Here is a 14,136-nt window from a genome sequence, read left to right as displayed (position 1 = left end):
CACGAGAAAAAATCCACAAAACAGAAACATGCTGATCCAAATAGGGATTTCTTCTCCTGAAGATTACCTAGTAGTCAGTCTGGCTTTCTTGGCATGTGTCCCTTGGGACTTTTCTCTCTGGCATCAAATGTCACAAAATCCATCCCAACTCACTGGGCTGATATGATTGTAAATTAAACAATTAGTTTTTCCCTGTTATGGTCTAATTTTATAATTATACATAGACATAGGTCTGATTTATTCATGTATCTTCATGTTATTTGGTTCCAAATTGTTAAATATTATTACTGCTTTTCCTTCTAAATCTGAAGTCAGCAAACTACAGCACATGGGCCAAATTTAGCCAACTGCTTTTTGTACAGCCCACTAGCTCTAAATAATCATTGAAAAATCCTTCAGTGATTTTAAAATTGCTGAGTCTTCAAGGTTTCCTGTGATGGGATCATTTCATTAAGGAAATGAAGTCTGGAATATGTTTCTTTTCCTTTAATCCTGTTCCTTCTTGTCTTTTTATAGCATTATTTAGCTATTTTAGATATAAATTTAATGATAATTCAGATGGTTCACCTCAGCTAACTGTGTAATTTAAAATTCTAAATGTGGATTCTAATCTGTTCCCCCAGTTTTGGGGGAAACTGACTAAAATCACTGATAAAACAAGTTTAGGTTTTTAAGGGTTTATTGGAAAATAGAAAGAAAAAGATTGAGAACAGAATTCCAACAGCCTGGCATTCCTATCTTTCCTCAAATTTCCTGTGAAGTCCTCTGCCGCCACCACCATCCAGTCAGGAACCCAAAAAGCCCCAGAGCTCTCCACACAGGCTCCCTTTCCTCCTTCCTGTCTCCTCCCAGACCATAGGAGGCTCCTCAAGTTGATTGGCTGGTAGCCTTGATAGACAGCCCCCATTAGCAAACGTCATTTCCTGACGCCAAGGAAAAGCCACAATGCCTCTGAGGCATTTTCCTCATGGTGGAGCTTTCCCACAGCAAGTCTCCAGTAGGTGGCATCATTCCAATCATTACATAACTCATTCAATTCAGTTGATATAAGTCATCAGATTCTGCCTCTGATTCTTAATACTTGAGTGCCCCCAAGAAAATAGTTTGAACTCCCTCTACCTCAGTTTCCTAATGTGTAAGATAAGTATGGTGGACTAGATGAACTCAGAGATCCCTTCTTTCTCTAGTGCTTCCAATATAGTCATTTTAGAAGCTTTGACTTAGGCAGTGTGTGGTAGTGACTATAGCATTAATAGTGGAGTCAAGAAGACCAGAATCAGAATCCTACCTTAAGCACTTACTAGTTGGATGACCCTGAGCCATTAGATCCTCATGTATAAATGAGGGGATTGGACTCAATGACCTCTTAAGTCCCTTTTAATGCAAATTTTATTCTATGTGAACTCTCTAATGCAATGGGCAAATATATTGTATTATAGTAATAAAGTTGGGTAGGTTTTGTTTTGATTTCATCTAGACTTATTGTATTATAGTATAGGAACCACCTGGAAATACTTCCCTCCTATGCATATAGGTAACTTATGTAAATTCTAATCTCAGAGAAAAGTTTAAATTAATGGCACCCAGTATATGTGAAAGGCAGGACTTGAATCAAAGTTTTCCTGTCTGTAAGGCCGATCTTCTCTATATTGACTCTAGGTGACATTGCCTCTAGGTAATAATGTATTCTTTGTAAATATTTCTATATTTATCTGTTAATTTCTATGGCATTTTTTCTCTGAAAAGCTCAAAACTTAATAAATAGTCTTGAGAGCAAAGATACACACCCATAACATATGTTTTCTATGAAATACTGCCTAGAATGAGAAAAATAAACTAAATGACCCCTCAAGATCATTTCTAGCCCTGGTATTTTGGCTGCTGCTAACTGTATGCCCCTAAAATAACCTGCCATTTTAACTAACTATCTTTAGGATACCATAGTCGTGCTTTGACTGAATTTCCTAAATGGAATTGGCTTTGTTTAGCTCTGGTATCCATCGACATATTATAGTATCACACCTATTTTGGAAAATTAATCTGACTTCTCTTCATCATATTTGAAATAATCGTTCTCACTTGGTAGCATTTGCCTTGGTTGCTATGGTAAGATGAACTAAGAAATGCACAAGAAAAAGAATGTTGTCTTCAATTGGGGAATTGTCAGTAGGAAGTCTTAACTATTTCTTTGGCTCTTTCCTTTTATGAGAAGCCTGTCCTCTTCTGAAAAAACAAGGGCAAACTGGCAGTCACAGAACTGGCCAGGTGAAAAACAAAAAACAAACAAAAAACAAACAAAAAACCCAAATCTTAACTGTGAGCGTTTTTTCTCAAGGGATTCTTTTAAAAAGTGCAAAAACAAGATGAACAAAAAAGGTTATCAAGAAACAAGAAGAGAACATTTTTAAAGTTCGTCCTTGGAATGTAATCTTATTTAAAAGGGCTGATAGTACAATTCAGTCCACATCCCTACATTTCCAAGTTGAATGAGGGGGAATGAGAGGGAACTATCCCCATGACCATATAAAACTATGTGGCACTACTGTGTGGTGAGCTCACCCACCATTTATCTACTGAGCTCCTAAAAAGAAATGTGAATCAATATTTAGAATATAGTATCCAGTTGACCACTTTTCCTGAAGTTCAAACAATAAGAACATTAAAAAATAAAGAAATCTCACTGTGATACAGGGGTTTCAAATAAAAATCTGCCTGAAGAAAGATGCTAGAGTTGGTTTCTGGTAGGTGGATAAGTTTCCTTCCTGGAGATTTCTAAGAATCAGACAGAAAGTTTTCTGTGATTCCCTAGTACAGTCCGGCATAGAAACAAATGGTCAATTAGGTACAAACTCCATGGTCTATATAAGTTTTAAAATATCCTCTACTAAAAAAAATCCTCTACTCATCATTTGCATTTATTTTATTTGTTTTTTTTCTTTTCCTCTTTAAGTGTTTAGAGAACAAAAACTGTGAGTAAATCTTTTTTAATAAAGACTTCTAACTGATTTTTTACGACTTATTCTGCACTGTCCCAGAACTTTAGAACTATAACCAAATGGTAGAATATGAAAAAGGCAGCAGAAGGTACAGTGTAAGAGGGATGCCTCCTCAAAATTCAATTATCCTAATGTATAATTAACTTCCTAGAGAGATTCTTAAGTTTCTTCTCACTGTATTATTTTAGATATGAGCTGGCTGATCACTTACTCATTGTGAAAAAGCAGATTTTTATTCAGAAGTGTAAACCGAGGCAAATGCTCTCTCTCTTTTTTAAAATTTTTAATTAATTCATTCATTCATTCATTTATTTTATTTGTGCGGCAATTGGGGTTAAGTGACTTGCCCAGGGTCACACAGCTAGTGTTAAGTGTCTGAGGCCAGATTTGAACTCAGGTCTTCCCGACTCCAGAGCCAGTGCTTTATCCACTGTGCCACCTAGCTGCCCTGACAAATGCTCTCTCTCTCTTTTTTTTTTTAATGTATAAGGTATTTTATTTTTTCCGTTATATTTAAAGATAGTTCTCAACTTTTGTTTATACAAACTTTACAATTTCAGATTTTTCTTCCTCCCTCCCCTCCCTCCCCTCCCTCCCCCCTCCCCTAGACAGCAGGTAATCTGATATAGGTTATGTCTATATATCTCTATACATATACATATAGATATAGATATATACACACACACACATATATATATATACACATAATAACATTAATCCTATTTCTGCATTAATCCTGTTACAAGAGAAAAAATCAGAGCAGTGATGCAAAACCTCAAAATAGAAAAAAAAAAAAACAACAGCACCCAAAACAAAAGAAATAATATGGTTCAATCAGCATCTATACTCCACAGTTCTTTTTTTCTTTTTTTTCTTGGATTTGGAGATCCTCTTCTATCATGAGTTCCCTGGAACTCTTCTGTACCATTGCATTGGTGAGAAGAATATAGTCCATCACAGTAGGTCAACACTCAATGTTGATGATGACAAATGCTCTCTTAATGGAATTTAGATCGCTTTTTCCAAAGGGGAAGACCAGAAAATGAAAAGGCCAGTTCTCAGGAGAAGAGAAAGTCCAGTTCTTAAGATTTAAACCCCATTCTTCCTAAGAATGAAGTAAAACCAGGGAAAGACAATGCCTATGAAAATTAAAAGAAAGGTTTTATTAAGCTGGGAAGTCAACCATGATTGAGGGTATTATCCAGTATGTTGCTGAACAGGATGCCATACAGTAGATTGCATATACAGTTTAAGTAAAGGCCAATAAGGAATTTGGAGGAAAGTTGAGCTTAAAAATCCTACTCCCAAAGGGTGGTGTGTGTGTGTAATTCCAGGGCTGCAGAATATAGCCTTTGATATTTAAATCCAATGGCATTCTTGGTGATAGGCAGTTCAATTCATGGTCTTGTTAAGAAGGTCTCTTCAAAAAGAAAAAAAGGATTATATCTGAAGGTAAAGTCCATATCCATAGAAGCATATTCTGCAGTTAGATAAGTCTTTGACTTATGAGCTAGATTTACTCTTGGTCACACATAAGGATTGTTGGTGTTTAGTCAATGAAGCCAGTTTATATATATATTTGTTCTGGTTACCTGTATTATTGGGTGGCTCAAGAAAATCAAGGTACTCATTTTCATAGAAGCCTATTGGACTACTTAACTCCTGCTGACTCTTTCATGCTTTTACTTAAAATTATTCTGCCTTATTTCTTCTTAATGCATTACAATAATCATCACACAGATGTATGTATGCACACACAGACGCACATGCAGGTGAACATGCACAGAAATTCACAGACTTTCACATCTATACACACATGCACAGAAAAAATGAAAGTAGTTTATACTGCAGTCTTAGTGGGAGTTCTGAATTGCAGTTTGAATTATGTCTCATCTATAAGATAATCATGTAATATTTTGTGACTGTGTAGTATTTATTTGCAGTGCTCTTTTAAATTTCCACCATCCTGAGATACACCATGTTATTTATGGTGGATAACTTTAGCGCTGTAATGATCTCAGCTCAAATCCCACCTCTAACATTGGCCATGTGAACCTGGGCAAATCACCACCTTTCAGTACACTAGACAATTCTCTAAAAATATGAGCTGTAGAGAAGTAAAGGGAATTAGTAAATATAATTCTTCATTGGGTAGTTCAATATGCCAATTAAATCATAGATCCAGTCCCTATTCCTATGCTATCCTCATCCTTAAACAATAAAAAACTAAATCTAGTAGTAAAACTCAGGTTAAAAAAAAAGATTTCTTTAAGAAATAATTTCTCAGCATCCCAGTCAGGTCTTAGAAAATGCAGGTTTCTAACTAATATATTTTGAAAAGTATTTAATAAAATCTGTCATCTGAAAATAATACAAGCATAAGCTAGTAATAAAATCAAATCCACTGCCTGTCTCACAGTTGAGAAAAATCAAGACACATCACCAAATTTGAAGGTTCTATATTTGCCTACCAATTATTTGTTCATATTGATTTTAGGGAATCCAAAATCATTGTTCCTACAGATATAAATAACAAGAAAATAAACTCATCACATAGCTCTGAGATTTGTACCATCATCCTACAAAGTATGATTCTATTTGAAATCTTCAAAAAATCCTTTATATTAATTCCCAAACCAACACCTGGGGAAGTGGAAAGGACCATTAGAGGAAGTAAGGCAACTGTTGCAGAGGTATATTTTCAAGGTTTACATGTTTCAACCAGTTTTATAGCAATGTCTTGATTTTAGTGTTGAATCAAGCTACCTCTTTCTGAAAAAGAACTTAGGACTTTTAGGTCAGGGGGTTTATATATACATTTACATTAAAGAGGTATAATCCTTAAGAAGAAACAAAGATCAGTAGGAAGCATCACAGTCATTATATGGATGCTTCCAGTTTGGCCCATTTCTAGGCACGTGTCCTTGGGAAAGCTCTTTTTCCCCCTCCATGTAATGAGAGTTTTGATGTTTAACTCAAATATTATATTGCATTTTATGCCAAGGGTGTTGTGCTACAACTATATGCAACTAAAATACTGCTGTATTTTAGTCCTTTATAGTTATGATGATAATATATAGTGATTTATGACTTGGAAATTGTTTCCTTTCAAATGCTGTCTAATTTGTTTCCCACAAATATCAAATGAGGTAATAATAGGAGCTAGCATTCATATATCACTATAATGATAGGAAAGTATTTTACATATTTTATTCTCATGAACACCCTTTAATGTAGTTCTTCTTATTATCCCCATTTTAAAAATTAGGAATCTGAGGCTGAAGGGCAAGTGACTAGCCCAGTCACATAGTTAATATAAGTCTAAGTCAAGATTTGAACTTATATCATCCTGACTCCAATGCTTGCAGTCTATCTACTACATGGACTTACTTTGTAGGTAGCGCTGCATGGTGAAAAGAATTTTGGATAAGAAGTCAGGAAGGAGCTACTTTGGAACAGCTGACCCTTAACAACTAGTTATATGACCTGGGATAAGTCAGCTAATTTTTCTCAGTCTTAGTTATCTGTAAAATGGCCATAATAATAACAGTATTTATTATCATACAGAGTTATTGTAAGATTCAAATGAAAGTATGATTATCCAGGCAAGCACTTTGGAAACCTTACATCACTAGCACTGTGAAAATGTCAGGCATCATCATTTTAATGAGGAAAAGAATGAGGTTCAAAAAGATTATAAAGGAGTCAAGGTTGTAGAGGAAGTAAGTACCAACTCCTGGATCTGAATCCATATCTTTTTTTTCCTGTTTTAAGCATGTATTATTATAAAATGTCACACCACCTGCTTTTCTCTTAGAGTTTTATTTTTTTTTTTACTTCCCACAGTTGAATGTCATATGGCTTCTAGAAAGATAATAGAAAAAAAGATTGCAGAAAAAAAAGCACTGTTATGTTTAAGACATGATTGCTACTTTTTGCTGTTTTACTGAAACCAAAGTGACTTCTACCTAGGAGTGTTTGGAAGGACAAAATAAAATAAAATATGTGAAAGAACTTTAAAAATGTAAAGGATCAGCCCACAAATAAAATATAGTGTATGGGTTGATGGGTTCTACATTATTGGAGGTATTATTGACTTTCATGATAACACAGATCCACCCACCAAAGTATCCCAGTATCAAAGAGGCTTCCAAAAAAGAAAAAAAAGAGGCTTCCAGACTCTTAAAAAATAAAGTTAAATAATTCAACTCAGTCACCATTTGTTAAGTGACTCCTACAAAATGCATCCTTAATGCAGTTCAATTCAACAAACCAGGGACTGAGGGAATAAAAGATAGACATTAAAGAGTCCTTGTTTTCAATGTATTTATAAGCCAAATGAATCATAAAAAAGGCAATTATACAAATTACCATGATGCAAGGGAGAGTGACAGTACTGCAAAGTAAAGATGCAAGTAAAATGTTCTGCAAAAGGAAGATGAAACTGCTTCTCTCTGGTAGAGTTACAAAAATTTCATGGAAGAGGTGGCTTCTGAGTTAGTCCCTGAAAGAATGAAAGACTTTGGCATATAAAATCAGGGGTGGGGTAGTAATTTATTTCAGTCACTGAATATGGCATGAGATAAGATATAAATATAAGTAGGGAGACAAACAAGAATAACAAAAACAAAATAGTCCAACTTGATTGGAATAGAGATTGAATGAAAGGGAGTAGAATGAGATGAAGTACAATAGGTACATCAGTGCCAGATTGTGAAAAACCTTTGCATATTAGGGAATATTTAATAATTTATTAAGTGATAAACAGAGAATCTCTAAATGTGTTTATAAAAAAAAAATAAACAGGGGCAGCCAGGTGGCACAGTGGATAGAGCACCACCTCTAGAGTCAGGAGGACTTGAGTTCAAATCCAGCCTCAGACACTTAATACTTAGTAGCCATGTGACTCTGGGCAAGTCACTTAACCCCAATTGCCTCACCAAAAAACAAACAAACAAACAAACAACAAAACAACCAAAACAAAACAAAAACAGAAAAAAAAACTGATATCATCATAGTGATATGTTATTGGAGGATGAGGATGATGATGACAACAACAACAATGATAGGCAATGTAGAATAGTGGATAGATAGTGGGAGGACACCTTGGATTTAATCCCTCCCCTCCAAAAAATACCAAAAAGTCCACTGAGTTATATGACAGGTTAATGCAGTAAAGTCATTAAGACACAGGATGAAGAGTTGCTGTAGGTAATAGATGTATAATGGAGATGCAATAATAAGTTTAGTTTTAAATATATGGCATGTGAGACACCAATAGAACACTATGGTAAAAATCACAGATATGATTTTGGGAGCCTTAGAAGTCACAGGGATCTCTAAGAAGGAGACTCTCAAGAGAAAATATTTAATAAATGATTGTTTCCTTGCTTCTTTCATAGTCTCCCAGCTATCTGATAATTGTTTTGTCAGTTATTTTAGCTGGGTTTATTATTCTCCCACCTGTTAAATATACAAGTTACTTTCTTTAAGGGCAAGAAATTGTTTTCTTTCATATTTTTATCCCCAGTGCTTAAGCTAGTTCCAAAAACAGATTAAACACTTAATAGTATATCTTTTCATTATTTTATTAGATTCCTATATTTTGAAAGTTTGCATTTCCAATAGTTCCCAAAGCAAAAGAAAGATCCTCAGTGTCTTATTCCAGAAGCACATTGTGAAACAGGAAGCAGGGCTATCCTCACACACAGCCCCGAGCTAATTGGCTGATAGCATTGATAGATAAGACTACTGGTGGTAACTTCTGGATATCAGGCAGCTTCTGGGTGCTTAGTCACATGTTTTCTTTTGGGGGGGGCATCACCATGGTTCTTAAAATGTCTTTTTCAGCAGGGTGGTGACACTTTGATTCTCACAAGGTGCAGCCTCAGAAGAGGATAGCAATGTCAGGGCTTCTACATCCAAAGCTTCCAAGAAAAAATATTAATTGGTCTCAGGCCATAGAGGTGCTCAAAATGACTTTGAAGATAAAGTAAGAGAGGTAGAGGAAAAAATGGATCAAGGAAAGAGTTTAGATATAATCTTCCAGGAAATTGTCAGGGGAAATTGCATTGATATTCTAGAAGCAGAAAGTAAAATAGAAATTGAAAGAATCCACTGATCACCTCCTGAAAGAGATCCCAAAAGGAAAACTCATAGGAATATTATAGCCAAATTCCAGAGATCCCAAATCAAGGAGAAAATATTGCAAGCAGCCAAAAAGAAACAATTCATGTTCCATGGAATCACAGTCAGTATAGCACAAGATCTTGCAGCTTCTATATTAAAAGACCAGAGGGCTTGGAATATGATATTCCAGAGGGCAAAGGAATTGGTATTACAACTAAGAATCACCTACCCACCAAACCTGAGTATAATTTTTTTTAGAGGGAAAAATGGGACTTCAAGGAAAAAGAGGACTTTCAGGTATTTGTCATGAAAAGACCTTAACTGAATAGAAATTTTGACTTTCAAATACAAGACCCTAGAGAAGCATAAAAGGGTAAACAGGAAAAAGAAATCAAGAGTCATATTAAAAGGTTAAATTGTTTACATTCCTACATGGGAAGATGATAGGTCTAACTCATAAAAACTTACTTAGTATTATGGCACATGATAGAAATAAATTAAGACAGAGAGCACAAGTGGGAATTGATTATAAAGGGATGATATCTGTAAAGCATTACTTTTTTGTTTATCTTTTTTAGTGTGGAGTGGTTGGAGTTAGGTGACATGCCTGGGAGGGGTCTTATGTCTGAGGCCAGATTTGGGCTCAGGTCCTCTTGGGTCCAGGATGGATGCTTTGCCTACTATGTCACCTAGCTGCCCCATGATGACATCTTTAGGGAAAAATTGAGGGGTGAGTGGAATGCACTGGGGAGGGGAAAGGGGAGAGGTAGAATGGGGGTGAAATCCCACATGAAAGCAGGAAAGGGCTTATGGAGTGGGGGCGGGAGCCGAGATGGGGGAAGGGTGGGGCAGTGAATGAGCCTTATACTCATCAGAATTGGCTCAAAGACCTTACTTTCTTTTTTCTTTTGTTTTGTGAGGCAATTGGGTTTAAGTGACTTGCCAAGGTCACAAAGCTAGTAAGTGTCAAGTGCCTGAGGCCAGATTTGAATTCAGGTCCTCCTGACTCCAGGTCTAGGTGCTCTATCCACTGCACCACTTAGCTGCCCCAAGACCTTACTTTCATCAGAGTTGGCTCAAGGAGGGAATAACATACACACTCAATTGGGTAGAGTAATTATATCACCCTCCAGAAAAGTAGAAGGGAAAGGAGATAAGACAGGAGGGGTAAAATAAGTGAAGGAAGATTGGGGGAGGGGGGCAGTCAAAAGCAAATCACTTTTGAGGAGGGATAGAGTGAATAAAAATAGAAAATGAAGTAAATATCATGGGGAAGGGAATAGGATGGAGGTAAACATTTAACAATAGTAACTGTGAAAAAAATTTGAAGTAGAGGCAAAAGTAATGTGAGAAGAAGAAGATGATGATGATGGTGGTGGTGGTGGTGGTAGTGGATTGATGATGAATGGATGAAGATGGGGATTGATTCATGACAATGATGGTGTATTGATGATGATGAGTTTTGATTGATGATGGTAAAACATATGGTACTTTGCTGGGCTACTGTGAAGAAAATTCTTTGTCAGGTATAAGGTACTATTTAAATGTTATCTATTACTGTTGCAAAAATCAACCTCATGGGTTTATTGTAAGGGAATCTCTCTTTAAAGTACTATATAAATATAATTTACTGTAAAAATGATGAGCAGGATGCTATCAGAAAAACCCAGAAAGATCTGCATGAGTTGATGCAATGTGAAATGTACTGTATACAAAATAACGCCAGTAGTGTAAGATGATCTGCTGCGAAAGACTTGCTTATTTTCAGCAATGCAATGATCCAAGACAGCTCTGAAGGTGATATGAAAAATACAGCCCATCTACAGAAAGAGAACTGATGGTGTCTGAATATAGATTCAAGCAATTGTTTTTGTTAGTTCTTTTATCTGAAGTTTTATTTTTGTCTGTTTTATTTCACAAATTGGCTAATGTGCAAATGTTTTGCATGACTAAACATGTATAGCTTATACTGAATTGCTTGAATTGTTGAAGGGTGGAGGGAGGAAGAGAATTTAGAACACACAGTTGTTTTTTGTTGTTTTTGGGGGGGTTTGGGGGGGTTTTTTGGTGAGGCAATTGGGGTTAAGTGACTTGCCTAGGGTCACACAGCTAGTAAGTGTTAAGTGTCTGAGGCCTGATTTGAACTCAGGTCTTCCTGACTCCAGGGCCAGTGCTCTATCCACTGAGCCACCTAGCTGCCCCACCCAGTTGTTTTTTAAAAATGATTTCAAAATTTGTATTCATCTGTAATTTGGGAAAATAAAACTTAATGAGAGAAAGAAAAAAGTCATTGTTCTCATTGTTATTATTCTAAGATATGAAGACATTGATGAACAAAATGATAGAATAATCAAATAGACCCAAAGAATGAAAATTTTGGTTCTCAATACCAAAAAGGGCAGAAATCACTTCTGTTAAATTCGGTACTCTTAATGTGTTTCTACTACTCTTTTTACAAATTTGAAAATGAAATATATGCATTTCATTTGAATTCTTTTAATGTAGCATAACTAATAATAATAAAAACATTCATACAGTACTTTTTTGTCTTCAAAGCATTTTTCTGAAAATAACGGCTTTGAAATTAGGTAATAGAAATAAGGGATGATAGGTTAAATAACTTGTTCAAGGATGCAAACCAGTAAATATCAATGACTAAGCTCTGTTTTCTAATGATTTTTGAGTCTTGTGTCCATTGCATTATATGATGCTGCCACTGTGCTGAGCCCCATGATAACAATTCCTAAAATATTCACACATCAGTATTCAACAATTAATCATAGAGAATGTAACTATATGTTATGATTTTTTATATGTAAAAACAATTTTAATGTTGATTTCTAAATTTTTGTGTTTTAAATTCTCTTCCTCCCTCCCTCCCCACCCCCAAACCTTCCTAAGAACAAAAGCAATTAAATATAAGTTTTATATGTGTAGTCATGCAAAACATTTCCACATTAGTGAGGTTGTGAAAGAAAAGAGACAAAAGAATTTAAGAAAAATGAACTAAAAAAATATGCTTAAGTCTGTATTCAGACACCAGCACTTTTTTCCCCCTCTGGAGATTGATTACATTTTTCACAAGTCACTCAAAGTTGTCTTGGATCATTGCATTGCTGAAAAGAGCCAAGTCATTCACAACTGTTCATCACATGATATTGCTTTTACTTTGTATGCATTACATTTCACTTTGCATCAGTTCATGTAAATCTTTCCAGGTTTTTTCTAATAGCATCCTGCTCATCATTTCTTAGAGTACAGTAATGTTCCCTCATAATATCATCCCAGAATTTGTTCAGCCATTCTCCAATTAATGGACATCTCAATTTTGAATTCAACGTTTGTTTTACTCTCTTTTTGGATACCAACCTAGTAGTGATATTGCTAGGTCAAAAAGTATACATGGGGGCAGCTAGGTGGCACAGTGGATAGATAGAGCACCGGCCCTGGAGTCAGGAGTACCTGAGTTCAAATACGGCCTCAGACACTTAACACTTACTAGTTGTGTGACCTTAGGCAAGTCACTTGACCCCAATTGCCTCACTAAAAAAAAAAAAGTATACATGATCCTATAGCCCTTTGGATATAGTTAGAAAATTGTTACTTCTTCTGAAGGTGTATTTTCGTCTTCCTTGTCACCATAGAAACTTTCTAGGGTCAGCTTTTTTTTTTTTTTGCTTGCTTATTTCCCCAGCCTATTTCTTGACTTTTACCTCTTTGTTAAAGTGGGGCATTGTTTCTAGGATACAGGCCACCCTTTCTCAAGCTCCAGGGGATTTGAGCAGCTGTTTTCCAATATATTTCTAGGAATTTGTAAGTCCTTAGTTCTTCCAAGGTAATATCAGTTAAGGAGAGGTATGTTCACAACTCTTCTGGCTTCTGCTCTAGCCTGCAAGCAATTCTAGGCCTGCTTTTCTGCTCTGGAACTATGAACAAAACCTTGTGCCTCTGTGACTGCAAGCTCTTGTGTGCTTGTGCTCTTTCCCTATGTGAGGGCCAAAATTTGATATACTGAGCGTTATTTGGGTGACTTGCCTTAATATTGGGGTCCTGGAAATATGAGGGACCTCTAAGGTTTAACCCTCCCCTCTGAACAGCCCTTTTTTAGATATTTCTCCCAGGACAATAAGAAAGGAGCCTCTAAGCTTTAGTTCACAAAAGGATCAGATTTTATTACTTGGGAATTCATTAAACAACAAAGGTGAAACTAATAAAAATCAAAGATAAGGAAATAGGAAAATAGAAATACAGCTAGATATTCTTAACTCTAAGCTTAACCCAGACCCTTTCCAATTTAGCTAGTTCAAAGGAATTTAGGGTTTTCCGTAAGTAACTCACCAACCACCGAGACAGAGACAGAGCGAACATGTGCCACCACAAGGGGAGCCGACAGACAGAGCACAAACATGCTCCGCCAGCTCAAGGGCCCAAGAAGAAAGAATGAGAGTGAGTTAGCGTACCCCACCTCCCTTCCAGGAGCATTCAATCTCCCCTCCCCCAAAAGGGGAGGTCCTTCAAAAAGCTGCCTTCATAACCTCGGGTTGGGCCAGGTGTGGCTCCTCCCAAATGAGTTAGCTAAAAACAGGAATATTAATCTTTACCACAAATAATTTTTACCATACCTGCCGAGAACACCGCTTAAGACTGTGATTTCTATCTGAGTATGGGCAAAATAACAGAGTTTTGCATCAGTGCTAGCAAAGAGACCCCTTTAATCTTTTTCTGGCAAATTGTTCAAACTCCTTACCATCTGTGGGCTGAGTTCCAGAAGAAGTTGCTGCCACTGCTGATTCAGAGGCTCCCAAGGCCTGCTCCTAGTTTGTTGAGGCTAGGTCTCTGCTGGGGTTGCATCTGTGCTGGCATGGCCTTAGCTGGACTGAGATCTACTCTCACCCTGGTACAACTGACCTTTCCTGCTGACCTAATTTGTCTTTGGCTGGAAAATTATTTCACCATGTCCTTTTCTGGGCTCTACTGCTCCAGAAATTGTCCTCTTACATTCTTTGAAGGT

The sequence above is a fragment of the Dromiciops gliroides genome, chromosome 1 (assembly GCF_019393635.1).
Source record: "Dromiciops gliroides isolate mDroGli1 chromosome 1, mDroGli1.pri, whole genome shotgun sequence".
NCBI classification, from domain to species: Eukaryota; Metazoa; Chordata; class Mammalia; order Microbiotheria; family Microbiotheriidae; genus Dromiciops; species Dromiciops gliroides.
Note: the sequence above shows the minus strand (reverse complement) of the source record.